A 27,467-nucleotide genomic window follows, 5' to 3' on the forward strand; every position below is an offset into this window, starting at 1 on the left:
TTGTTTCTATCCTTTTTTGTTTTTTCTATCATTTTTTTGTTGTTTCTATCCTTTTTTATTGTTTTTATTCTTTTTTTGTTGTTTCTATCCTTTTTTTTGTTGTGTCTATCCTTTTTTTGTTGTTTCTATCCTTTTTTTGTTGTTTTTATCCTTTTTTGTCGTTTTTATCCTTTTTTTTGTTGTTCCTATCCTTTTTTTGCTGTTTCTATCCTTTTTTTGTTGTTTCTATCCTTTTTTTGTTGTTTTTATCCTTTTTTTTGTTGTTTCTATCCTTTTTTGTTGTTTTTATTCTTTTTTTGTTGTTTCTATCCTTTTTTGTTGTTCCTATCCTTTTTTTGTCGTTTCTATCCTTTTTTTGTTGTTTCTATCCTTTTTTGTTGTTTCTATCCTTTTTTTGTTGTTTTTATCCTTTTTTGTTGTTTCTATCCTTTTTTGTTGTTTTTATCCTTTTTTTGTCGTTTCTATCCTTTTTTTGTCGTTTCTATCCTTTTTTTGTTGTTTCTATCCTTTTTTGTTGTTTCTATCCTTTTTTGTTGTTTTTATTCTTTTTTTGTTGTTTCTATCCTTTTTTGTTGTTCCTATCCTTTTTTTGTCGTTTCTATCCTTTTTTTGTTGTTCCTATCCTTTTTTGTTGTTTTTATCCTTTTTTTTTGTTCCTATCCTTTTTTTGTTGTTTCTATTCTTTTTTTGTTGTTTCTATCCTTTTTTGTTGTTCCTATCCTTTTTTTGTCGTTTCTATCCTTTTTTTGTTGTTCCTATCCTTTTTTGTTGTTTTTATCCTTTTTTGTTGTTCCTATCCTTTTTTTGTTGTTTCTATCCTTTTTTGTTGTTTCTATCCTTTTTTGTTGGTTTTATCCTTTTTTTGTTGTTTCTATCCTTTATTATAATGGACATGGGGGGTAATTCATTATACGCCGGTGCATTACACGCTATTAAACTCCGCCCCTCTGGATAGATCTTGTAGGCGGCCGCGCTGTAGTACAGTCAGGGCCTGGCATACAATGGCACAACAAAAGCGTCCAGTGCTTGGCTGTAGCTAGTACACAGACAGTAGCCCACGAATCTCGTATAAGGGGGAAATAATCATTATTCCTGGTCGTGGGCATGAAATTGCGATCATTTCAGGTCTTGTACACCAGAATCTCCCCCAACATATCTACCTCTGGACAAAGGTCGAGCTTTCAGGTAAAGGTGAGGAGGCAGGTCCTGCAGCACATAACAGGTGTGAATACCTGGCTGGCTATACATACCAGACACTTACTGACATGTATTACTTGCTGCACAGATTCTTCTTCCTCTCACTGCAGACCTCTAGCCCCGCCCACACAGTCACTTCCTGTGTCTACGCTCAGCTGCAGAGCCCCTCCCAACAGAATCGTGTCAGACTTCAGTTCTGTAGTCAGAAGGGAAGAAAGCAGGAAGGGCGTACACAGAAGATGCCCCATTCATTCTGCAGAGCATTGCTCTCCCTGTTGCATTACTGGAGGTTTAGCACTTCCATCTTGGACTGTCTGTGATGTAACTGGTGGCAATACATTAAGGTGCAGCAGACTTTAGCCTGACTGTTTTGATGGCTTATATTTCCCATGATCCTGCGACAAGTTGTCACATTGAAGAGTAAGTTTCCTACATCTATTTTTGGGCAGGAAAGTCATCCCACTGCTGAAAGATTCTGCACAGCAGCTTTGGATGTGACTAGAGTACGTGTCATGGTTATATGTAAAGGCAGTACAAAGGGCAATGGCTGGAGAGTATTGTGGCTCCTCTGCTGCTCTATAGGTCCCTGATATAGATATGTACATTATAGACAAAGTTACGTGGATACATAGGAGATAGATAGATAGATAGATAGATAGATAGATAGATAGATAGATAGATAGATAGATAGATAGGAGATAGATATTAGATAGATAGATAGATAGATAGGAGATAGATAGATAGGAGATAGATAGATAGATAGATAGATAGATAGATAGATAGATAGGAGATAGATAGATAGATAGGAGATAGATAGATAGATAGGAGATAGATAGATAGATAGATAGATAGATAGGAGATAGATAGATAGATAGATAGATAGATAGATAGGAGATAGATAGATAGATAGATAGATAGATAGATAGGAGATAGATAGATAGATAGATAGATAGATAGATAGATAGGAGATAGATAGATAGATAGGAGATAGATAGATAGATAGATAGATAGATAGATAGATAGGAGATAGATAGGAGATAGATAGATAGGCGATAGATAGATAGATAGATAGATAGATAGATAGATAGATAGGAGATAGATAGGAGATAGATAGATAGATAGATAGATAGATAGATAGATAGGAGATAGATAGATAGGAGATAGATAGATAGATAGGAGATAGATAGATAGATAGATAGATAGATAGATAGATAGATAGATAGATAGATAGGAGATAGATAGATAGATAGGAGATAGATAGATAGGAGATAGATAGATAGATAGATAGATAGATAGGAGATAGATAGATAGATAGATAGGAGATAGATAGATAGGAGATAGATAGATAGATAGATACATAGATAGATAGGAGATAGATAGATAGATAGATAGATAGATAGATAGATAGGAGATAGATAGATAGATAGATAGATAGATAGATAGATAGGAGATAGATAGATAGATAGATAGATAGATAGATAGATAGATAGGAGATAGATAGATAGATAGATAGATAGGAGATAGATAGATAGATAGATAGTTATGAGATAGATAGATAGGAGATAGATAGGAGATAGATAGATAGATAGATAGATAGGAGATAGATAGATAGATAGATAGATAGATAGATAGATAGATAGGAGATAGCTATATAAGTGTCTAGGACTATGTATACATGTACCATTGCCTCTGTGATGTTACCTTGGTCCTCCGGAGGACCTTGCCGTTAGATAATAACCTCCATCCGACTGCAGCAGCTTCTTCCATTTCTATATTAAACCTAAGAAAGCGGGAATCCACTAATTGCTGTTTGGACATTGTCTGACAATTTATGAACCTTTAATTATGATGAAACATATAAAGTTATCATTATCATCCAGGAGAGCGGGGGAGGGGGGGATCTGACTATAAAACCTGCACATCCCAATATTACACTGAAGATTATTCATGGAAACCTATAGACCCAACAGGAAGAGAATGTCAGAGACTGACAGCGACACAAAGTATCACTACAGGAGGGAGCGAATACTGGCAGGGGCAAGGACCGTACCCTGTATTATACCCCAGAGCTGCACTCACTATTCTGCTGCTGGTGCAGTCACTGTGTACATACATGACATTACTTATCCTGTACTGATCCTGAGTTACATCCTGTATTATACCCCAGAGCTGCACTCACTATTCTGCTGCTGGTGCAGTCACTGTGTACATACATGACATTACTTATCCTGTACTGATCCTGAGTTACATCCTGTATTATACCCCAGAGCTGCACTCACTATTCTGCTGCTGGTGCAGTCACTGTGTACATACATGACATTACTTATCCTGTACTGATCCTGAGTTACATCCTGTATTATTCTCCAGAGCTGCACTCACTATTCTGCTGCTGGTGCAGTCACTGTGTACATACATGACATTACTTATCCTGTACTGATCCTGAGTTACATCCTGTATTATACCCCAGAGCTGCACTCACTATTCTGCTGCTGGTGCAGTCACTGTACATACATGACATTACTTATCCTGTACTGATCCTGAGTTACATCCTGTATTATACCCCAGAGCTGCACTCACTATTCTGCTGCTGGTGCAGTCACTGTGTACATACATGACATTACTTATCCTGTACTGATCCTGAGTTACATCCTGTATTATACCCCAGAGCTGCACTCACTATTCTGCTGCTGGTGCAGTCACTGTGTACATACATGACATTACTTATCCTGTACTGATCCTGAGTTACATCCTGTATTATACCCCAGAGCTGCACTCACTATTCTGCTGCTGGTGCAGTCACTGTGTACATACATGACATTACTTATCCTGTACTGATCCTGAGTTACATCCTGTATTATACCCCAGAGCTGCACTCACTATTCTGCTGCTGGTGCAGTCACTGTGTACATACATGACATTACTTATCCTGTACTGATCCTGAGTTACATCCTGTATTATACTCCAGAGCTGCACTCACTATACTGCTGCTGGTGCAGTCACTGTGTACATACATGACATTACTTATCCTGTACTGATCCTGAGTTACATCCTGTATTATACCCCAGAGCTGCACTCACTATTCTGCTGCTGGTGCAGTCACTGTGTACATACATGACATTACTTATCCTGTACTGATCCTGAGTTACATCCTGTATTATACCCCAGAGCTGCACTCACTATTCTGCTGCTGGTGCAGTCACTGTGTACATACATGACATTACTTATCCTGTACTGATCCTGAGTTACATCCTGTATTATACCCCAGAGCTGCACTCACTATTCTGCTGCTGGTGCAGTCACTGTGTACATACATGACATTACTTATCCTGTACTGATCCTGAGTTACATCCTGTATTATACCCCAGAGCTGCACTCACTATTCTGCTGCTGGTGCAGTCACTGTGTACCTACATGACATTACTTATCCTGTACTGATCCTGAGTTACATCCTGTATTATACTCACTATTCTGCTGTTGTGTTTACATAGATGCCTGTACAGAATGGATGATTCCTCCTCTTGCTCCTCTATTTATCTCAGTGTAATTGGCCATTAGTGCGGTAATATTTGTGGTGCGGCTCATCACTACTTAGGAGACAGGTTACACTCTGCCCATATTCCACCCCGGTGGCAGACGCCTCGGCTCATGGCGGTGCCGTTGTAGTTTGCTGTTGCCCCATAAGGAGCCATGGAAGTCTGAGTTCTTATTATCATCTCTCATGTAAAGACACCCTGATGCACATGAATTGCCATTATAATTATCTTAAGCTGCATCATCAAGATGTAAATGATCTCTTGTACGAGGAGGAGAGCTTCTGTATGGTCCAACAGGGAGGGCTCTCGAGATGTCTTCTTCCAGCCGCGGCTGCTTCAGCACAATCGCAAGCGTAATCAGGAGCGGGCGAGATGCATGGGGCGAGCCGACCCTCCTCCTGGATTATAATGTATCTATACAGTGATAATAGCTACAGCCATGGAGAACGTAATGACCACTGACTACTGCACTCATCATCCCAGACCATGACGTGGAGTAACTTACAGGTGACTACGGTATTTACCTCCATCCTGGATGATATGAAATGAAGACTGGATGTAACAACATTATGACTGACAGCTAACAAACACCTTAAAACACTGTTCTTTATAGCTTTTCTAATTGAATTGAATTGACACGGGCAGAGACATTCTCTGGAGACCGGTTGAGATCTGGGCAATCAGTGTTTAAGCACAGCAATAATTCAAGCAATGGTCAGGGCAAGAAGCCCAGCGTCCTTACAGTGATCAGATAGAGATCATGACATGCAGGTCAGGGCAGGCAGCACAGAGTCAGTACAGCAATTAGGCAGAGGTCAGGGCAGGCAGCACAGAGTCAGTACAGCAATCAGGCAGAGGTCAGGGCAGGCAGCACAGAGTGAGTACAGCAATTAGGCAGAGGTCAGGGCAGGCAGCGCAGAGTGAGCACAGCGATCAAGCAGAGGTCAGGGCAAGCAGCACAGAGTGAGTACAGCGATCAGGCAGAGGTCAGGGCAAGCAGCACATAGCGATCAGGCAGAGGTCAGGGCAAGCAGCACAGAGTGAGTACAGCGATCAGGCAGAGGTCAGGGCAGGCAGCACAGAGTGAGTACAGCAATTAGGCAGAGGTCAGGGCAGGCAGCGCAGAGTGAGCACAGCGATCAAGCAGAGGTCAGGGCAAGCAGCACAGAGTGAGTACAGCGATCAGGCAGAGGTCAGGGCAAGCAGCACATAGCGATCAGGCAGAGGTCAGGGCAAGCAGCACAGAGTGAGTACAGCGATCAGGCAGAGGTCAGGGCAGGCAGCACAGAGTGAGTACAGCGATCAGGCAGAGGTCAGGGCAAGCAGCACAGAGTGAGTACAGCGATCAGGCAGAGGTCAGGGCAAGCAGCACATAGCGATCAGGCAGAGGTCAGGGCAAGCAGCACATAGCGATCAGGCAGAGGTCAGGGCAAGCAGCACAGAGTGAGTACAGCGATCAGGCAGAGGTCAGGCCAAGCAGCACAGTGGCTATACAGCAATCAGGCAGAGGTCAGGGCAAGCAGCACAGAGTGAGTACAGCGATCAGGCAGAGGTCAGGGCAAGCACAATAGAGTACGGTGATCAGACAGAGGTTTAGAGCAAGCAGCACATAGCGATCAGGCAGAGGTCAGGGCAAGCACAATAGAGTACGGTGATCAGACAGAGGTTTAGAGCAAGCAGCACATAGCGATCAGGCAGAGGTCAGGGCAAGCAGCACAGAGTGAGTACAGCGATCAGGCAGAGGTCAGGCCAAGCAGCACAGTGGCTATACAGCAATCAGGCAGAGGTCAGGGCAAGCAGCACAGAGTGAGTACAGCGATCAGGCAGAGGTCAGGGCAAGCACAATAGAGTACGGTGATCAGACAGAGGTTTAGAGCAAGCAGCACATAGCGATCAGGCAGAGGTCAGTGCAAGCACAATAGAGTCCTTTACGGTGATCAGACAGAGGTTTAGAGCAAGCAGCACAGAGTCAGTACAGCGATCAGGCAGAGGTCAGGGCAAGGAGCACAGAGTTAGTTCAGCTATAAGGCAGAGGTACACTTTTGCAGGACACAGACTACCTTATTGCACATGTTGCATCCCAGGGCAGCTTTGCAGGCCACATGATTACTTTTTATGCAGCCACTTTCCACATAGGGAAGGTGTGGGTTAAGTATTTGTAAAGTGATTGGAGCAAATTCACCTAGGTAGTTTGGTGAAGGTGGGTTCCCTTTTACCAAGGGGAAACTGGCTTAAAGGGCTAGCCACGACCACCATAAGATCCCAGCCGTGACCACCATAAGATCCCAGCCGTGACCACTCTACTATCCCAGCCGTGACCCCCATATGATCCCAGCCGTGACCACATGATCCCAGCCGTGACCACATGATCCCAGCCGTGACCCCCATATGATCCCAGCCGTGACCCCCATATGATCCCAGCCGTGACCCCCATATGATCCCAGCCGTGACCACCATATGATCCCAGCCGTGACCACCATATGATCCCAGCCGTGACCTCTCTGCTATCCCTGCCGTGACCCCCATATGATCCCAGCCGTGACCCCCATATGATCCCAGCTGTGACCACCATATGATCCCAGCCGTGACCCCCATTTGATCCCAGCCGTGACCTCTCTGCTATCCCAGCCGTGACCCCCATATGATCCCAGCCGTGACCCCCATATGATCCCAGCCGTGACCTCTCTACTATCCCAGCAGTGACCGCTATATGATCCCAGCCGTGACCACCATATGATCCCAGCCGTGACCCCCATATGATCCCAGCCGTGACCTCTCTGCTATCCCTGCCGTGACCCCCATATGATCCCAGCCGTGACCTCTCTGCTATCCCTGCCGTGACCCCCATATGATCCCAGCCGTGACCCCCATATGATCCCAGCCGTGACCCCCATATGATCCCAGCCGTGACCTCTCTACTATCCCAGCAGTGACCGCTATATGATCCCAGCCGTGACCACCATATGATCCCAGCCGTGACCACCATATGATCCCAGCCGTGACCCCCATATGATCCCAGCCGTGACCTCTCTGCTATCCCTGCCGTGACCCCCATATGATCCCAGCCGTGACCTCTCTGCTATCCCTGCCGTGACCCCCATATGATCCCAGCCGTGACCCCCATATGATCCCAGCCGTGACCCCCATATGATCCCAGCCGTGACCTCTCTACTATCCCGGCAGTGACCGCTATATGATCCCAGCCGTGACCACCATATGATCCCAGCCGTGACCCCCATATGATCCCAGCCGTGACCCCCATATGATCCCAGCCGTGACCTCTCTACTATCCCAGCAGTGACCGCTATATGATCCCAGCTGTGACCCCCATGTAATCCCAACCTTGACCCCCATGTGATCCAAGCCGTGACCTCTCTACTATCCCAGCAGTCACAAGCTGCCACTGCCATATGTCAGCCCAGTCTTCTTGGACTGTATGGGTTATGGTCTCTTTTCATGATTCACTGACAGAAAGCAGAGATCTTGAAAATAGTGAGAAATCCCCAGACAATAGTTTGGGTGAATCCCAGCAGTGTTATGATCAGCTGGCGGTGGAGTCTTCCCCGTCCTCAGGTCACCCGCGCTCGGGGTAATGCACTTCCCTGGTAATCCTCGGCACTTACGCATCCATTCATCCCCGCAGCTGCACATGTTTCCTATTTCCCGTCTATACATAGAAGCTCAACTTATAGACTATTTACATCCGAGGCTGGAAACATCCCGGGCACATTCCTGCCGAGCGCCGTGACCTCAGAAAACTCCTGCCATCTATTTACAGCACCAGAGCAAGTCATGTGAGGGCCGAGCCGAGGCGGAGGGATAACCCGGAGGCCTACACACGACTGCAGCCTAACCGGGGCATGCTGCAGCAACACATGAGGTCTGACTGCCAGGTAATGTCCCTGGAGACATGTGTCATCAGGTCTTTGTGTATGAAGTTAGTAGCAGCAGGACTGTCATCTATGGGTTTATATTCCAGGATTGCAGCTTCTCCAAGTGCATTGGGATGTGCCCTCACACTGCTGTGCTCTGTGCACTAAAACATACCACAGGCCCTAATAGCACAGCCGCGATTACACATCACAGAGCACAGCAGTGTGAGGACACACCCCCAGAGCACCTGGAGAAGCTGCAATGGTGGAATATAAATCCATATATGACAGTCCTGCTGCTACTAACAACATGCACAAAGCTATGATTACACATCTCTCCAGGGACATTACATAACACTGGCTGCAGAGAGCACAGAGCACAGCAGTGTGAGGTCTGATTACACATCTCTCCAGGGACAATACATAACACTGGCTGCAGAGAGCACAGAGCACAGCAGTGTGAGGTCTGATTACACATCTCTCCAGGGACAGTACATAACACTAGCTGCAGAGAGCACAGAGCACAGCAGTGTGAGGTCTGATTACACATCTCTCCAGGGACAATACATAACACTGGCTGCGGAGAGCACAGAGCACAGCAGTGTGAGGTCTGATTACACATCTCTCCAGGGACAATGCATAACACTGGCTGCAGAGAGCACAGAGCACAGCAGTGTGAGGTCTGATTACACATCTCTCCAGGGACATTACATAACACTGGCTGCAGAGAGCACAGAGCACAGCAGTGTGAGGTCTGATTACACAACTCTCCAGGGACAATACATAACACTGGCTGCAGAGAGCACAGAGCACAGCAGTGTGAGGTCTGATTACACAACTCTCCAGGGACAATACATAACACTGGCTGCAGAGAGCACAGAGCACAGCAGTGTGAGGTCTGATTACACATCTCTCCAGGGACAATACATAACACTGGCTGCAGAGAGCACAGAGCACAGCAGTGTGAGGTCTGATTACACATCTCTCCAGGGACATTACATAACACTGGCTGCAGAGAGCACAGAGCACAGCAGTGTGAGGTCTGATTACACATCTCTCCAGGGACAATACATAACACTGGCTGCAGAGAGCACAGAGCACAGCAGTGTGAGGTCTGATTACACATCTCTCCAGGGACATTACATAACACTGGCTGCAGAGAGCACAGCAGTGTGAGGTCTGATTACACATCTCTCCAGGGACAATACATAACACTGGCTGCAGAGAGCACAGAGCACAGCAGTGTGAGGTCTGATTACACATCTCTCCAGGGACAATACATAACACTGGCTGCACAGAGCACAGAGCACAGCAGTGTGAGGTCTGATTACACATCTCTCCAGGGACAATACATAACACTGGCTGCAGAGAACACAGAGCACAGCAGTGTGAGGTCTGATTACACATCTCTCCAGGGACAGTACATAACACTGGCTACAGAGAGCACAGAGCACAGTAGTGTGAAGTCTGATTACACATCTCTCCAGGGACAATACATAACACTGGCTGCAGAGAGCACAGAGCACAGCAGTGTGAGGTCTGATTACACATCTCTCCAGGGACAATACATAACACTGGCTGCAGAGAGCACAGAGCACAGCAGTGTGAGGTCTGATTACACATCTCTCCAGGGACAGTACATAACACTGGCTGCAGAGAGCACAGAGCACAGCAGTGTGAGGTCTGATTACACATCTCTCCAGGGACAATACATAACACTGGCTGCAGAGAGCACAGAGCACAGCAGTGTGAGGTCTGATTACACATCTCTCCAGGGACAGTACATAACACTGGCTACAGAGAGCACAGAGCACAGCAGTGTGAGGTCTGATTACACATCTCTCCAGGGACAGTACATAACACTGGCTACAGAGAGCACAGAGCACAGTAGTGTGAGGTCTGATTACACATCTCTCCAGGGACAATACATAACACTGGCTGCAGAGAGCACAGGGCACAGCAGTGTGAGATCTGATTACACATCTCTCCAGGGACAATACATAACACTGGCTGCAGAGAGCACAGAGCACAGCAGTGTGAGGTCTGATTACACATCTCTCCAGGGACAGTACATAACACTGGCTACAGAGAGCACAGAGCACAGTAGTGTGAGGTCTGATTACACATCTCTCCAGGGACAATACATAACACTGGCTGCAGAGAGCACAGAGCACAGCAGTGTGAGGTCTGATTACACATCTCTCCAGGGACAATACATAACACTGACTGCAGAGAGCACAGGGCACAGCAGTGTGAGGTCTGATTACACATCTCTCCAGGGACAATACATAACACAGGCTGCAGAGAGCACAGGGCACAGCAGTGTGAGGTCTGATTACACATCTCTCCAGGGACAATACATAACACTGGACTGCAGAGAGCACAGAGCACAGCAGTGTGAGATCTGATTACACATCTCTCCAGGGACAATACATAACACTGGCTGCAGAGAGCACAGGGCACAGCAGTGTGAGGTCTGGTTACACATCTCTCCAGGGAGAATACATAACACTGGCTGCAGAGAGCACAGAGCACAGCAGTGTGAGATCTGATTACACATCTCTCCAGGGACAATACATAACACTGGCTGCAGAGAGCACAGAGCACAGCAGTGTGAGGTCTGAATACACATCTCTGCAGGGACATTACATAACACTGGCTGCAGAGAGCACAGAGCACAGCAGTGTGAGGTCTGATTACACATCTCTCCAGGGACAATACATAACACTGGCTGCAGAGAGCACAGAGCACAGCAGTGTGAGGTGTGATTACACATCTCTCCAGGGACAATACATAACACTGGCTGCAGAGAGCACAGAGCACAGCAGTGTGAGGTCTGATTACACATCTCTCCAGGGACAATACATAGCACTGGCTGCAGAGAGCACAGAGCACAGCAGTGTGATGTATGATTACACATCTCTCCAGGGACAATACATAACACTGGCTGCAGAGAGCACAGAGCACAGCAGTGTGAGGTCTGATTACATATCTCTCCCAGGACAATACATAACACTGGCTGCAGAGAGCACAGAGCACAGCAGTGTGAGGTCTGATTACACATCTCTCCAGGGACAGTACATAACACTGGCTGCACAGAGCACAGAGCACAGCAGTGTGAGGTCTGATTACACATCTCTCCAGGGACAATACATAACACTGGCTGCAGAGAGCACAGAGCACAGCAGTGTGAGGTATGATTACACATCTCTCCAGGAGGGACAATACATAACACTGGCTGCAGAGAGCACAGAGCACAGCAGTGTGAGGTCTGATTACACATCTCTCCAGGGACAATACATAACACTGGCTGCAGAGAGCACAGAGCACAGCAGTGTGAGGTCTGATTACACATCTCTCCAGGGACAATACATAACACTGGCTGCAGAGAGAACACAGCACAGCAGTGTGAGGTCTGATTACACATCTCTCCAGGGACAATACATAGCACTGGCTGCAGAGAGCACAGAGCACAGCAGTGTGATGTATGATTACACATCTCTCCAGGGACAATACATAGCACTCGCTGCAGAGAGCACAGAGCACAGCAGTGTGAGGTCTGATTACACATCTCTCCAGGGACAGTACATAACACTGGCTGCACAGAGCACAGAGCACAGCAGTGTGAGGTCTGATTACACATCTCTCCAGGGACAATACATAACACTGGCTGCAGAGAGCACAGAGCACAGCAGTGTTAGGTATGATTACACATCTCTCCAGGAGGGACAATACATAACACTGGCTGCAGAGAGCACAGAGCACAGCAGTGTGAGGTCTGATTACACATCTCTCCAGGGACAATACATAACACTGGCTGCAGAGAGCACAGAGCACAGCAGTGTGAGGTCTGATTACACATCTCTCCAGGGACAATACATAACACTGGCTGCAGAGAGCACAGAGCACAGCAGTGTGAGGTATGATTACTCATCTCTCCAGGACAATACAGCCCAGGCTGTATGAGATAACTAGGGCTGGGGTCATCCAGGCAGCAGTGGAGATGCCCTCCCCAGGGCAGGTGTTGGGGGCACACTTGCTTGCATACCTTAGTCGTTTTCACCCCCCTCTCTTGTTATGACTTGTGGCTTTCATAGGACAATGTCACATTTGTCAGAACACATTTTTGGCAGCGAGTCTCGTGCAGGGCAGCTGTGATGTGTGCAGCGGCCTCCAGAGCAGCGCTCCAGGGTCCAGGCCTCTTTCAAGGCTGCAAACCCCCACTAAATTCCTTGTGAACGTGCAGGTGCAGATACTAAACCATATCTACCCCTTCCTGGAAGAGGTGGGAGCACCCAGCACACGGTATATCAGAGGGGGCGTATTGGGTGCTGAACGACGACTCCTGGGCGCCCTCCAGCATTTTTAAAATAGAAGGTCATCCAAACATCCCCTTAGGGGCAGACTTGACCTTTCACCCTGTCCTGCTGCAAAATTATCTATCCATCTGTCTATTATCTATCTATCTATCTATCTATCTATCTATCTATCTCCTATCTATCTATCTATCTATCTATCTATCTATCTATCTATCCATCTATCTCCTATCTATCTATCTCCTATCTATCTATCTATCTATCTATCTATCTATCTATCTATCTATCTCCTATCTATCTATCTATCTATCTATCTATCTATCTCCTATCTATCTATCTATCTATCTATCTCCTATCTATCTATCTATCTATCTATCCATCTATCTCCTATCTATCTATCTATCTAAATATCTATCTATCTATCTATCTATCTATATATCTATCTCCTATCTATCTATCTATCTATCTATCTCCTATCTATCTATCTATCTCCTATCTATCTATCTATCTATCTATCTATCTATCTATCTATCTATCTATCTCATATCTATCTCATATCTGTCTATCTATCTATCTATCTATCTATCTCCTATCTATCTATCTATCTATCTCCTATCTATCTATCTATCTATCTATCTATCTATCTATCTATCTATCTATCTCATATCTATCTCATATATGTCTATCTATCTATCTATCTATCTATCTATCTCCTATCTATCTCATATCTTTCTCCTTTCTATCTATCTATCTATCTATCTATCTATCTATCTATCTATCTATCTATCTATCTCCTATCTATCTATCTATCTATCTATCTCCTATCTATCTATCTATCTATCTATCTATCTATCTCATATCTATCTATCTATCTATCTATCTATCTATCTCCTATCTATCTATCTATCTATCTATCTATCTCCTATCTATCTCCTATCTATCTATCTATCTCTCTATCTATCTATCTATCTATCTATCTATCTATCTATCTATCTATCTATCTATCTCCTATCTAGAAAAAATAGGCGGCACTCCAGTGTTGTGGGAAAAATCAAGTGGTTTTTATTCCCAAGTTGCTACGTTTCGGCCTCATCCGAAGCCTTTGACAAAGGCTTCGGATGAGGCCGAAACGTAGCAACTTGGGAATAAAAACCACTTGATTTTTCCCACAACACTGGAGTGCCGCCTATTTTTTCTATTTCTATTGACTGTGGGCTCTAGCCTGCCCGTTTGAGCGTGCACCCACCAGGATTTGTTAAGCAGTGCCGCTGGGAATCTTTTTTATTTCTCTATCTCCTATCTATCTATCTATCTATCTATCTATCTATCTCATATCTATCTATCTCCTATCTATCTATCTATCTATCTATCTATCTATCTCATATCTATCTATGTATCTATCTATCTATCTATCTATCTCCTATCTATCTATCTCCTATCTATCCATCTATCTATCTATCTCCTATCTATCTATCTATCTATCTATCTCATATCTATCTATGTATCTATCTATCTATCTATCTCCTATCTATCTATCTCCTATCTATCTATCTATCTATCTATCTATCTATCTATCTCCTATCTATCTATCTATCTATCTATCTATCTCCTATCTATCTCCTATCTATCTATCTATCTATCTATCTATCTATCTCCTATATATCTATCTCCTATCTATCTATCTCCTATCTATCTATCTATCTATCTCATATCTATCTATGTATCTATCTATCTATCTATCTCCTATCTATCTATCTCCTATCTATCTATCTATCTATCTCCTATATATCTATATATCTATCTCCTATCTATCTATCTCCTATCTATCTATCTATCTATCTATCTATCTATCTATCTATCTCCTATCTATCTATCTCCTATCTATCTATCTATCTATCTCATATCTATCTATGTATCTATCTATCTATCTCCTATCTATCTATCTCATATCTATCTATCGATCTATCTATCTCATATCTATCGATTTATTTATCTATCTATCTATCTATCTCCTATCTATCTCCTATCTATCTATCTATCTATCTATCTATCTATCTCCTATCTATCTATCTATCTCCTATCTATCTATCTATCTATCTATCTATCTCCTATCTCCTATCTATCTATCTCCTATCTATCTCCTATCTATCTTTCTATCTCCTATCTATCTATCTCCTATCTATCTATCTATCTATCTATCTATCTATCTATCTATCTATCTCCTATCTATCTCCTAACTATCTATCTGCTATCTATCTCCTATCTATCTCCTATCTATCTATCTATCTATCTATCTATCTATCTATCTATCTCCTATCTATCTATATATCTATCTCTCTCCTATCTATCTCCTAACTATCTATCTCCTATCTATCTCCTATCTATCTATCTCCTATCTATCTATCTCCTATCTATCTATCCATCTATCTATCTATCTATCTATCTATCTATCTCCTATCTATCTATCTCCTATCTATCTATCTATCTATCTCCTATCTTTCTATCTATCTATCTATCTATCTATCTATCTATCTATCTATCTATCTCCTATCTATCTATCTATCTATCTCCTATCTATCTGTCTCCTATCTATCTATCTATCTATCTATCTCATATCTATCTATGTATCTATCTATCTATCTATCTATCTCCTATCTATCTATCTATCTATCTCATATCTATCTATGTATCTATCTATCTATCTATCTATCTCCTATCTATCTATCTATCTATCTATCTCCTATATATCTATATATCTATCTCCTATCTATCTATCTCCTATCTATCTATCTATCTATCTATCTATCTATCTATCTCCTATCTATCTATCTCCTATCTATCTATCTATCTATCTATCTATCTATCTATCTCATATCTATCTATGTATCTATCTATCTATCTCCTATCTATCTATCTCATATCTATCTATCGATCTATCTATCTCATATCTATCGATTTATTTATCTATCTATCTATCTATCTCCTATCTATCTATCTATCTCCTATCTCCTATCTATCTATCTCCTATCTATCTCCTATCTATCTTTCTATCTCCTATCTATCTATCTCCTATCTATCTATCTATCTATCTATCTATCTATCTATCTCCTATCTATCTCCTATCTATCTCCTATCTATCTATCTATCTATCTATCTCCTATCTATCTATCTATCTATCTCTCTCCTATCTATCTCCTATCTATCTATCTCCTATCTATCTATCTATCTCCTATCTATCTATCTATCTATCTATCTCCTATCTATCTATCTCCTATCTATCTATCTATCTATCTATCTCCTATCTTTCTATCTATCTATCTATCTATCTATCTATCTATCTATCTATCTCCTATCTATCTATCTATCTATCTCTCTATCTATCTATCTCCTATCTATCTATCTATCTATCTATCTATCTCCTATCTATCTATCTATCTATCTCCTATCTTTCTATCTATCTATCTATCTATCTATCTATCTCCTATCTATCTATCTATCTATCTATCTATCTATCTCCTATCTATCTGTCTCCTATCTATCTATCTATCTATCTATCTATCTATCTCCTATCTATCTATCTCCTATCTATCTATCTCCTATCTATCTATCTCTTATCTATCTGTCTCCTATCTATCTATCTATCTCTCTATCTATCTATCTCCTATCTATCTATCTATCTATCTATCTATCTATCTCCTATCTATCTATCTATCTATCTTCTATCTATCTATCTATCTCCTATCTATCTATCTATCTATCTATCTATCTATCTTCTATCTATCTATCTATCTCCTATCTATCTATCTATCTATCTATCTATCTATCTATCTATCTATCTCATATCTATCTATCTATCTATCTATCTATCTCCTATCTATCTATCTATCTTCTATCTATCTATCTATCTATCTATCTCCTATCTATCTCCTATCTATCTATCTATCTATCTATCTATCTATCTATCTATCTCCTATCTATCTATCTATCTATCTTCTATCTATCTATCTATCTATCTCCTATCTATCTATCTATCTATCTATCTATCTATCTATCTATCTATCTCCTATCTATCTATCTATCTATCTATCTATCTATCTCCTATCTATCTATCTATCTTCTATCTATCTATCTATCTATCTATCTATCTATCTATCTATCTATCTATCTGTTCATCCAGTGCCTCCTGATTCATGTGACATAGTAAATAATGTAGCGTATAGCATGGGGGTGTAGATTATTCTCCTCTGCAGCGTCCTGGTGGTCTCTTGTACAGATATTTCTGTGTTTTCTATCCGGAGTTTTCCTTTCATTTCCTCTAAGCGTTTATGTGACATGAGAGCGGCTGGTGTCTGTGCTCCTGTGCAGACGTGGACCTCCACGTGGCCTCCTCTCTGCAGCCGTCCTCTAATCCCCGGTGTCTCCTCTTCTAGTGATGTCTTCTCCGTGACACCTGGAGCCCCGATTGATAAGGACTCGTCTCTCTCCACCTCTCGGCTCCTCTCACCAGGCAGCCCGCGGCGCTTGTCACTAGCAGTCATATAAGGAGACTTTCTACCAGTCGCTCCCGCTGTTCCATTTTCTCCCCTCAATGCCAGGACATGTATTTGTTATTCTTTATAACTCGCTTTGAAGTCGGGAATCCGAAGGGGAATCTGAAAAACGACCAGATGTTTCTCTTGTGGAGTCGGAGGAGCGTTGCGGATTACATGGAGTACACAGCCGTAAGACTCGGCCGCCCCGTACGCCTCTCCGCAGCCACTTCACATCACTTGACCCTCCGCCATGTACATATCTATACACAATGCGGCACATCCCGGATCACCGGCCGTTACAGGGATCGGCAATCCCCCGCCCAACACGATCCCAGGACTATTCCCTTTATTATGCAAAGCGGAGAAACACGACGCTCAATATGTATTTTATTATTTCACTGGGAATAAAAGCAGAAAGATACGGGACCGGCTCCCCTCCCCCCACGCCGGAGCGACACGCAGCATTCCACGCTATTTCCATAATAATATTTACCCTTCTCAAAGCCGCTTTTTCCACTCAGACGCCAGCGACGGTATATATAACCGTATTCAAATAACATGCAAAATGGCATTCATTTATGCAGATCTCACCCGACGATGACAGGCGCCACTCCACGGGTTTTGTGGATTTTTTTATTATCATTTTTACTTTCTATAAAAGATGACATTTTTTTTCCCACCAGCAAAAAAACTACTTCGCTTGATTCAATATCAACATTTACGTTGTGTAGCACTTACAGGAGTGTTATGTAATGCCGGCAATGATAGCGCCTGACGCAGGATAGAGGAGGCCGGGGAGGGGGATTCTGGAACGCAGGGAGGCAAAAACAAAGGTTATTGCACATTGAAAAGGAAGTCCGAGCCTGAAGGTCCTGCAGGGTTCAGGGGGTAATGGGTTCTTCTGGGTATCAACCCCACATTCTAGGTGAACCCAAAAAGGAAGACAGTGAGAAACCTCATCCCTTCCCCTAGAAGAAAGGCTGGGATAACAGGACAGCGAATAGTCTGATAATCTCAAACCTTCCCCTAGACCTATTATCGGGTCTATACCTTTGAGGATTCCATGTGGGAAAAACACTCAATGAAAATTGCAAAAACTGAAATACACGTAGAAGTATTCCATGATGGCGGGTCGGACGTCTGACAAGAAAATAACTTGTATATACTAGCTATAAGACTATGGGACAATGTGAAAGTGGAGTGTGGACGAATGTGCCATTACATGTCCGGAACCCTTTTCCAGTTCCGGCATCCAAGGGTCGCCACACATGAGGTCGCCTGCAGATGTTGGTCATTTACGAGAGGCATCCTGAAACCTGTCTTATACACCAAGGACTTACGTTCTAGCACTGCGTGGTCCCGTTAACGTTCTGTGACACAATGGGGACAAGTCTAACAAGTCTGACCTTAAAAAGCAAAGAGAGGCCTAAAGGTGACCATTACCTGTACGATCTATATTCCATTACCTGTACTATTTATATTCCATAGAACTTTAGTTATCAAGCGTTCTATGAACAAGATCGAGCCCTTCCTCTGAGGTTTGTTATTTTCTTGATCCTCTAGATATCTTTTTAAGTACCTTGCCCTTTTCCTTATTGGGATGAGATCCTACAAGACAATAGGGCACATTTACTTACCCGGTCCTGTCACGATCCCTCAGTGCGTTGTCCGACGAGGATTCGGATCTGGCGCGATTTACTAACATCATGCGCCCGATATCCAGCAGGTGTCGCTTCTGCCCCGAGGTCCGCCGGAGTTCACCTTCTTCTTCCCGGTGCATGTGAGTGCTGATCTTGCGACACAAATTCTTTTTTAAATTCTGCGGTCCGAATCCGTCAGGATGTCCGACGGCGACGCCCTCCGATTTATGTTGCGTGCAAGCCGGCGCCGATGAGCCACCATCCGATCGCGTGCGCCAAAATCCCAGGGCAATTCAGGGCAAAAGAGAAATATTCAGGAAACCCGACGAAAGTGCGGACCCTTAGTAAATGAGCCCCAGTGTTTGGAAGTCAATCAAGTTTTGGTTAGGAATGGTTTCCAGAAGATCAATGAGATTAAACCCTTTCTAACAAGGTTGTAGGGTCTGACCCCAATGGATGAGATAAATCAGTACAAGGCTCTCATGTTCTGGATAGTTGACCTTGGATATGATGGATTATTAAATCGGAGCTAATAGTTTCCAGATACCATCTAGACATGTATGTAAGTGTGACCCTTCCAGAAATGATTAGTGTGGTCGGTCAGAAGGTTCTGCCTCAATAACCTTCAAGATATTATTTGGAAGTCAAGTCTTTGAGCAAGTTAGCGATACCCATGGCTTCCAGAATTTGAGACTAGCGTAAAAAGGGAAGCCAGTTGACTTGGCCTTGGCTTTGGACTCCAGCAAGCACCCTTAGGTGCCCACAAAAATAAGGGCAGGACATAAAATCTCCATGTAAACAGCTCCATGGTTGGATTGACACCCAGGACACCAGAGATGTAAGGCAGCAGTGCTAACCACTGGAGCTCCCTAGACTGTGATTTGGGATGTGGGCTTCTTAGACGTGGTTTGGAAAGCCGCCCTCAAAAGATGGTTTGGATCATGTCCTCCCAGAACATGGTTTGGAGTCTAGACTAGTTGGCTGAAATTGTGGTTTACCAGATGATTGACTGGCAGAAGAAAATGATCAGTTTTGGTTGAGGCTTCTCTGGGACGTTTTAGTTGGTTAATGGAGCGAGAAATCCAAGATGACTTTCTAGGAGACTTCTAATGTCTTCTACATCTTGGCCGGATTTGTAGCTTTGTGGAAGACTGTGCCACATAATCTGATGCCACATAATCTGATGGGTGCTGTAGCAGCTAATGGGAGAGGTTTGGGTAAATTGTATGACTGTTTAGGGTTAACCATTGCTAGGTACCAGACTGGGGAGCACTGACCCGGAGCTGGGGAGGTGTACCAGTGCCTGGTTCTTGGGGGTAGCCTTGTCCGCTTGTTACATTGGCTTAGAAGCCCTGATAGAACATGCCATGGGTTCAGCACACGCTCCGCGGCCCTTTGATGTCAGTAAGACGGTCACATTCTTTGTGACGCATCCTGCACCACCCTGATTGAGCCGTAATCCCTGGCGTCTACTCACATATCCCGAGCTCAGGCTCCAATCCCGTTACCCTGGCAGTAACCAAGGAGTAAGTGAGATATCACAAACAGCATCACATAGAAAAGTCATATAACTGTACATTATGGTGACCTAACGTGTACCCCCTCCGCTCTGGTGTCATCCTCTATTATAAAGTGCAGATATAGAGAATATTTATACTTGGTTTTTCATCTGTTTATGCTTTTATCTTGTGTTTCAGCTCGGATCTTGGTCTGGGGTCTTCAGGACAAAGCACTACATTGGACCAGTCCGTGGGGTAAGTGGTGCCACCAGATATCATGATAATGCCCATACTGTGGAATGGAGACACAAGTGATGAATACTGGATGTTATTGTTATACTGACACTTGTGTAATGTGGGCAATGTTATCATTGGGGTGTGAGGTGCCCATAATCCTCCGCCTGGAGACGTCTTCATTTCCCGGAAGTTGAGATTGAGCTTCCCCTGGAATTTCAGTGATTGTATTTACGTAGTGATGTCAGCGTGTATAAGTAAGTGCACCCCTGATACCGAGGCCCTCAAAGTAGTGAGAGATCAAGTCACAATGAACTAATGTCCTTCACTTTGCTCAGCTTGAAACTGTGTAGGTCCTTTCCTGGTTACATGTCCCACCATGTGTATGGCCTTCCTATATTATACGTCTCCATATTATAAGTCCTTCTATCATCATAATTCTTCCCCTGTACAGGTCCTTCCTTCATCATAAGTCCTCCCCCGTACAGGTCCTTCCTTCATCATAAGTCCTCCCCTGTACAGGTCCTTCCTTCATCAAAAGTCCTCCCCTGTACAGGTCCTTCATTCATCATAAGTCCTCCTCCGTACAGGTCCTTCATTCATCATAAGTCCTCCCCCGTACAGGTCCTTCCTTCATCATAAGTCCTCCCCTGTACAGGTCCTTCCTTCATCATAAGTCCTCCCCCATACAGGTCCTTCCTTCATCATAAGTCCTCCCCTGTACAGGTCCTTCCTTCATCATAAGTCCTCCCCCGTACAGGTCCTTCCTTCATCATAAGTCCTCCCCTGTATAGGTCTTCATTCATCTTACGTCCTCCACTGAACAGGTACTTCCTTTATTAAAAATCCCCCTTTGTGTAGGTCCTTCATTACAGGTCCTCCCTTGTGCTGGTCCTTCCTTTATTGTAGCTCCTTCCTTTTGCAGGTTCTACCATCATTATAGGTCTTCCACTGTTCATCTCCGTCCTTTATTTCAGGTCCTAACCTATGCAGAACTTTGCTTCATTACATGCCTCCCCTTTGCGGATCTTTCAATCATTTCAGCAATTCCCTTCTAAAACTCCTCCCCTGTGCAGGTCCTTACTTGATTACGGCTCCTCCCCTGTGCAGGTCCTTACTTGATTACAGGTCCTCTCTTGTGCAGGTCCTTACTTGATTACAGGTCCTCCCCTGTGCAGGTCCTTACTTGATTACAGGTCCTCCCCTGTGCAGGTCCTTACTTGATTACAGGTCCTCTCCTGTACAAGTCCTTTCATCATTTTTGGCCCTACCATGTGCAGGTCCTTCATTCATTTCATGCATTCCCCTGTACAGGTCGTCTTGTGTGCAGGTCCTTCCTTCATAGAAGGTCCTCTCCTCTGCAGGTCATGGGAGGGCTGCGGAGCAATGGCCATGAGTCCACGAATGACTTTCTTACCGTTGTGTGTCCTGCGGCCGGCGATGTATCATCAGCTTTCTTTTAAGTAATTATATTTTGGGTTTATTTTTAAACGTTCGGAGGAAAAATCTATTCTTATTAATTATCCGCTACCAGTTAATTGTGTAAAATAAAAAAATTCCTGTAGACACATAAACTGCGGCGTCTGTAGCAAATTAGATTTAGTCTGTGACTAATGAATTCCACAAGGCGAGAGCCGCACTCCCCATCCCGGCGATTTTTCTTATCCGATAATGAATTTTAAAAAATTAACAAAAAAACCCACTAATTCCTGATTTAGTAAAACAACATAATTTTTCCTCTAATTTGGAGAAATTTAGTTTCTTAATAAAAAAAATTAAAGGAAAAAAAATGTTATACCTGCTTATTGCACCCCGAGTTTATACATTGTAGCAGCTTATGACTACAGCTATTCCTAGTGTAGTCATGTAGTCTGACTCCTCCTCCTTATGTTCCTCTGCCAGTTGTGCCCAGTCACATGGGAGCAAAGCTCCGCCCACATTAAGAAGCCCATAGAAACGGAATAGAAATCCTGCTGCAGAGTTTTCGGTCACATTCATTATTGGTCTCCTAGCGGGCTCATCAGGGTCACATTATGTGCTGAGTGAGAACATATCATCCACAAATAACATTATGCAAATCAGGATTTTATTATGAATATATTATTTTTTTTAAGTTCATCTATATCAAAACATTCCTAAAATATTGTAATTTCAGTAAAATGGTAAATTCCAGTCACAGGAGCAGCCACAGCAGTGTCACGTCTCAGCAGCAGCAGAGTCACCTATAGGGCGGGGTCATGCTATCAGGTCCTCAGTCGCCTCACAAATATTAGAGGGTGGAGTAAGCATCATCAGAGGCTGCACAGTCATCTCATTATCATTAAGGGGCAGAGTCAGCAGAGTCATCTCATTATCATTAGGGGACAGGGTCAGCAGAGTCATCTCATTATCATTAAGGGGCAGGGTCAGCAGAGTCATCTCATTATCATTAGGGGACAGGGTCAGCAGGGTCATCTCATTATCATTAGGGGATAGGGTCAGCAGGGTCATTTCATTATCATGAGGGGGAAGAGTCAGCAGAGTCATCTCATTACCATTAGGTGGGACGGTCAGCAGAGTCATCTCATTATCATTAGGTGGGACGGTCAGCAGAGTCATCTCATTATCATGAGACAGTGGGGTCAGCAGAGTCATCTCATCATTAGGTGGGACGGTCAGTAGAGTCATCTCATTATCATTAGACAGTGGGGTCAGCAGAGTCATCTCATTATCATTAGGGGGCAGGGTCAGTAGAGTCATCTCATTATCATGAGACAGTGGGGTCAGCAGAGTCATTTCATTATCATTAGGGGATAGGGTCAGCAGAGTCATCTCATTATCATTAGGGGGCAGGGTCAGCAGAGTCATCTCATTATCATTAGGGTGCAGGGCCAGCAGAGTTATTTCATTGTAATTAGGGGGCAGGGTCAGCAGAGTCATCTCATTATCATTAGGGGATAGGGTCAGCAGAGTCATCTCATTATCATTAGGGGGCAGGGTCAGCAGAGTCATCTCATTATCATTAGGGGATAGGGTCAGCAGAGTCATCTCATTATCATTAGGGGGCAGGGTCAGTAGAGTCATCTCATTATCATTAGGGGACAGGGTCAGCAGAGTCATCTCATTATCATTAGAGGGGGGGTCAGCAGAGTCATCTCATTATCATTAGGGGGAAGAGTCAGCAGAGTTATCTCATTATCATTAGGGGATAGGGTCAGCAGAGTCATCTCATTATCATTAGGGGGAAGAGTCAGCAGAGTCATCTCATTATTATTAGGTGGGACGGTCAGCAGAGTCATCTCATTATCATTAGGGGCAGGGGCAGCAGGGTCATCTCATTATCATTAGGGGATAGGGTCAGCAGGGTCATTTCATTATCATGAGACAGTGGGACGGTCAGCAGAGTCATCTCATTATCATGAGACAGTGGGGTCAGCAGAGTCATCTCATTATCATTAGGTGGGACGGTCAGCAGAGTCATCTCATTATCATTAGACAGTGGGGTCAGCAGAGTCATCTCATTATCATTAGGTGGGACGGTCAGCAGAGTCATCTCATTATCATTAGACAGTGGGGTCAGCAGAGTCATCTCATTATCATTAGGGGATAGGGTCAGCAGAGTCATCTCATTATCATTAGGGGGCAGGGTCAGCAGAGTCATCTCATTATCATTAGGGGGCAGGGCCAGCAGAGTTATTTCATTGTCATTAGGGGGCAGGGTCAGCAGAGTCATCTCATTATCATTAGGGGATAGGGTCAGTAGAGTCATCTCATTATCATGAGACAGTGGGGTCGGCAGAGTCATCTCATTATCATTAGGGGATAGGGTCAGCAGAGTCATCTCATTATCATTAGGGGGCAGGGTCAGCAGAGTCATCTCATTATCATTAGGGGGCAGGGCCAGCAGAGTTATTTCATTGTCATTAGGGGGCAGGGTCAGCAGAGTCATCTCATTATCATTAGGGGATAGGGTCAGCAGAGTCATCTCATTATCATTAGGGGGCAGGGTCAGTAGAGTCATCTCATTATCATTAGGGGACAGGGTCAGCAGAGTCATCTCATTATCATTAGGGGGAAGAGTCAGCAGAGTTATCTCATTATCATTAGGGGATAGGGTCAGCAGAGTCATCTCATTATTATTAGAGATCAGGGTCAGCAGAGTCATCTCATTATCATTAGGTGGGACGGTCAGCAGAGTCATCTCATTATCATTAGACAGTGGGGTCAGCAGAGTCATCTCATTATCATTAGGGGGCAGGGTCAGCAGAGTCATCTCATTATCATTAGGGGATAGGGTCAGCAGAGTCATCTCATTATCATTAGGGGGCAGGGCCAGCAGAGTTATTTCATTGTCATTAGGGGGCAGGGTCAGCAGAGTCATCTCATTATCATTAGGGGATAGGGTCAGCAGAGTCATCTCATTATCATTAGGGGGCAGGGTCAGCAGAGTCATCTCATTATCATTAGGGGGCAGGGGCAGCAGAGTCATCTCATTATCATTAGGGGGAAGAGTCAGCAGAGTTATCTCATTATCATTAGGGGATAGGGTCAGCAGAGTCATCTCATTATTATTAGAGATCAGGGTCAGCAGAGTCATCTCATTATCATTAGACAGTGGGGTCAGCAGAGTCATCTCATTATCATTAGAGGGGGGGTTAGAAGAGTCATCTTATTATCATTAGGGGGCAGGGTCAGCAGAGTCATCTCATTATCATTAGGGGGCAGGGTCAGCAGAGTCATCTCATTATCATTAGGGGGCAGGGGCAGCAGAGTCATCTCATTATCATTAGGGGGCAGGGGCAGCAGAGTCATCTCATTATCATTAGGGGGCAGGGGCAGCAGAGTCATCTCATTATCATTAGGAGGCAGGGTCTGTAGAGTCGTCTAATGATCATTAAAAGAATAGTAGTCAGAAGAGTCATTGATTATCAGTGTGGCCTCCCTATTAATGCTGGGGTGTGATTAGGACACCCATAGGGATAGGGTGTTGTGCCCGAGGCTCAGCAGACGTCTGGTGGATCCCTGACATCACAGACGTCTGACACACTGGGACACCGGCCAGATGTCACCTCGCCCAACAGGTCTGTGCCCCAGGGAGCACCTGGCACCTGGAGACACCACCCAGAAAGAAGAGATAGCCGTCACATAGCCAGTGCCAGCAGGGGGCGGGGCTTGTTGACTCCTCCAGAGCTCAGTGACCCCAGATTTATCATATACAGACATGGTAGAGGATGATTGGTGCAGATCTGGAGGATAATGTCATTGTCATACGTGACATGTGCAAGGGTATTGGGAATCTGAACATGGAAGCAGTGTACCCCAGTGCCCATGTACAGCGCCATACATTGTATTGTGGCCGCATTTGGTATTGCAGCTTAGCAATACACAACAGACCAGAGGCCATGCGGCCCAGAAAGATCTTCTACTAGCCGAGCGCTGAGAGCACGAGACCGATGACCATTAAGCCCTTGTGTGATGTGGCCCCAAAGGGGAACACGTTGAGCAGCTTTGGATGTGACTGGAGCAGATGATGTAAGTCAGAATCAGTCAGTCACCGCCCCGGGGGTCGTCCCATGTCTGGGTGCACAGGACCTCCCACCTTCTCCGGGTCCTGCTGCCGCTTTCACCCATCTGGAGCTTTCTGAAGCCGCGACGTCTTGTGCTAAATGTAGAAAGGAAAGACAATAGCGCTTATTCCCGGGATGAATTATTGACAAGAATGTTTATCCCTCTCAATAATTAAAGGCGCTCTCCACGCTTATTACCCTCATCATCTATTTTGCAGTTTGGAGAATCTCTAACCTCCAGCAGATGATTATGGATGTTTACATACAGCAACAGGGCGATTATACATGTGCCGCAACGCAAGCCAGCAATCACAGGCACCTAGGTCGTCTTCCTGAGGGCACTTACCTGATCGCCCTTACACAGGGCCCAGCGTAGCGACACATCTGTACAGGGCCCGCATACCGACACATCTGTACAGGGCCCCACATACCAACACATCTGTACAGGGCCCCGCATAGCGACACATCTGTACAGGGCCCCGCGTAGCGACACATCTGTACAGGGCCCTGCATAGCGACACATCTGTACAGGGCCCCGCATACCGACACATCTGTACAGGGCCCGCATACTGACACATCTGTACAGGGCCCCACATACCGACACATCTGTACAGGGCCCCACATACCGACACATCTGTACAGGGCCCCGCGTACCGACACATCGGTACAGGGCCCCACGTAGCGACACATCTGTACAGGGCCCCACATACCGACACATCTGTACAGGGCCCCGCATACCGACACACCTATACAGGGCCCCACGTAGCGACACATCTGTACAGGGCCCCGCATAGCGACACATCTGTACAGGGCCCCACATACCGACACATCTGTACAGGGCCCCACGTACCGACACATCTGTACAGGGCCCCACATACCGACACATCTGTACAGGGCCCCGCGTAGCGACACATCTGTACAGGGCCCCACATACCGACACATCTGTACAGGGCCTCGCATACCGACACATCTGTACAGGGCCCCACGTACCGACACATCTGCAGGAGTGACCCCGCGCCTCCTCTGCAGGAGTGACCCCGCGCCTCCTCTGCAGGAGTGACCCCGCGCCTCCTCTGCAGAAGTCACCCCGCACCTCCT

General features: G+C 44.7%; 1 protein-coding gene across 7 annotated transcripts in view; it reads left to right on the forward strand.

The window, feature by feature from the left end:
- The window catches only part of ZBTB20 (zinc finger and BTB domain containing 20), a 713,029-nt gene that overhangs the window by 472,099 nt on the left and 213,463 nt on the right, over window positions 1–27,467 (forward strand). For all 7 annotated transcript variants that reach the window (XM_072138925.1, XM_072138923.1, XM_072138926.1 and 4 more), the window contains one exon: window positions 20,788–20,844. The gene's annotated coding sequence lies outside the window, so the exon portion shown is untranslated. The remainder of the gene's footprint in view (window positions 1–20,787; window positions 20,845–27,467) is intronic.

Source organism: Engystomops pustulosus, chromosome 2 (assembly GCF_040894005.1).
Source record: "Engystomops pustulosus chromosome 2, aEngPut4.maternal, whole genome shotgun sequence".
NCBI lineage: Eukaryota > Metazoa > Chordata > Amphibia > Anura > Leptodactylidae > Engystomops > Engystomops pustulosus.